This window comes from Opisthorchis viverrini (assembly GCF_000715545.1).
Source record: "Opisthorchis viverrini unplaced genomic scaffold opera_v5_528, whole genome shotgun sequence".
In the NCBI taxonomy this organism is placed as follows: domain Eukaryota; kingdom Metazoa; phylum Platyhelminthes; class Trematoda; order Opisthorchiida; family Opisthorchiidae; genus Opisthorchis; species Opisthorchis viverrini.
In genome coordinates this window covers 13789-16287 of record NW_008752189.1, presented here as the reverse complement: position 1 = coordinate 16287, position 2499 = coordinate 13789, and positions in this window count along the sequence as shown.

The window sequence follows — 2499 nt, the reverse complement described above, 5'->3', positions numbered from 1 at the left end:
GGCTCTTTGGTTTTAAAAGTATTTCGACCGTATCGGATAATGCGCCGGCGGTCACGGTCAACCGTTGGGCGATCGGAGTGTGCGGTTTTTGGGGCCGACCTTTTCTAACCCGTCCTTCCTCGGGGGAAGGCAGCATCGCTGCTTCCATAAATATGGACATGCTGGTCGCCTGGGGGAAACACCTTACTGCCTTCACACTCCTGTCGCAGAGGACAGTACGACTTTACCCCCAGAAAGCCTCGTAGCACGATTACTCGTAGTACGGGGTCTCGCTGCTCTTGGTCTGGCTGCTCCCCTTTGGCCTTCCTGGCATGGTTGCACCTTGTGGAACGAAGTTCCAACCAGTGTAGCCCGCGGGATCATTGCAGCACTGAAGCCCGACCACCACGTCAAGGTGGCAGCTTTAGGTCGGGCCCTATTGCTTATCCAAAACTACAACAGATATTTTGGTCAACGGCGTTGTTGTCCGAGCTCTTATTAATACCGGCAGCTCCAGGAGTTTCGTTTCTTCATCAGTCATGCAAACTCACAACTGAAAGCTATCTCCGTACGGTTCTGTGATAACAGTGGCGTCGACGATACATTCATGTTCCAACGGAGGTTACTGCCTTGTGTCCATTCAGTACAACGATTCTAATCGTTCAGCTGTAGCACCCTTTCGGTGTCTAGCTGCCATGCCACACGAAGGAAGCACGAGGGCTGGGATACTGTCAGGTTGCCCAAGCCTAGACAGAGGAAGTCGAGAGGCGGAGGTCGGGTTCAAACCACGGACCTTCCAGTCAGTAAATTCGCGCTCTAATCACTTGGTCCATCTCGCCCCCAACGATGCTACATACGAATGGTTCGAACTTTGTGTATTACCGAACCTCTGTGCAGACGTCCTTCTCGGACATGACCTTCTGGTGTTACATGATAGAGCCGAAATTCCATTCGGTGGCCAGTGGGACATTCTAACTGTATGTGGCGTAACATTCGCGAAACTGGAATCCCCATCCTTACTCACCAATCTTTCTGTGAATTACAAACCGATCGCCACAAAATCTCGCCGTCATGCACCGGGAGACGAACAATTCATACAAACCGAAGCAAACCGAATGCTTACCAATGGCATCGTCAAACCATCGAATTCTTCATGGAGTGCACAAGTGCTCGTAACGCGCAATGCGAATCACAAAAGACCCACGGTGATAGGCTACAGCCAGACCATCAATCGCTTCACCTACCTTGACGCTTATCCTTTACCAAGGCTGGACCAAATGATTAAAACCATCGCACGCTATACCGTTTGCAGTACACTAGATCTCCAGAGTGCATATCACCAGGTTCCAATAATCGAGTCAGACAAGTCATTCACAGCATTCGAAGCCGGCGAGAACCTTTACCAGTTTCGATGCATTCCTTTTGGAGTGACAAACGGCGTCGCGTCTTTTCAACGAACGTTAAACAAAGCCGGACAGGTGAAAGACACATTCGCCTATGTGGATAACGTAACTGTATGCGGCAAAGCGAGAACTGAACATGATCGTAATCTTAGGCATTTTCTCGATGTCGCTAAAACATACAATATTACTTTGAGTGATTGAAAAAGCAGCTTCCCAACTGAATAGATTACTCTCTTGGGTTACAAGGTCTCCAAAGGTATTACAAGACTTGACCCAGAACGCATGCGCCCCATAAGAGAACTCCCAATTCCACAGAACGGGAAATCGCAGCAAAGAGCCGTTGGTTTGTTCGCCTACTATTCAGAGTGGATACCGGCGTTTTTTGACAAAATTCATCCATTGGTTAAAAACAAAATATTTCCGATTCCGGAGAATGTCTGAACAGCATTCGAGGACCATAAACACGAACTAGAGAATGCAATGGTAGTTACTGTCGACTACAATATCCCTCTCGTCGTGGCTATTGGTGCATCCCTGAGCCAGGGTAACCGGTAGGTCGTCTTTTTCTCCAGAACCCTGACCGCAAGCGAGAAAAATCATTCTGCTTTTGAAAAAGAAGCATAAGCTGTTGTCGAAGCGATCCTCAAATAGCGCCGCTATCTCCTCGAAAGACATTTTAAACTGATTATGGATCAACGTTCGGTCGCCTTTAGGTATGGGAACCAACAGAAAAGCGAAGTAAAGAACGATAAGATGGATCGGCGGAAACCGGTGATACTCTATCTCGTAACCTTTGTGCCAACGTTGCTGGGACGGTGTCATGAATATTCTTTGTGCTCATATTATCGTTTCGTATTAACCATGCCTTCGCCTTCATTTTCAGCTTATGTACGTCTATTCTTAGACAAGTAAAGCGCTATTCATTCTACGCCATTCATTCTTGTTCTCGCGCTCAATCAGAATCCATATTCTATTCGTAACAATTTACTCGTCCAAGAATACCATGGAACCGTTGCTGCGACCCAAGTGTTTCGACGCAGATCCTAATTCTCCAGACGCAACAACGCGTTGGAATCATTGGTTCCGAACCTTCCAAACGTTTCTGGGCACTGTCGAA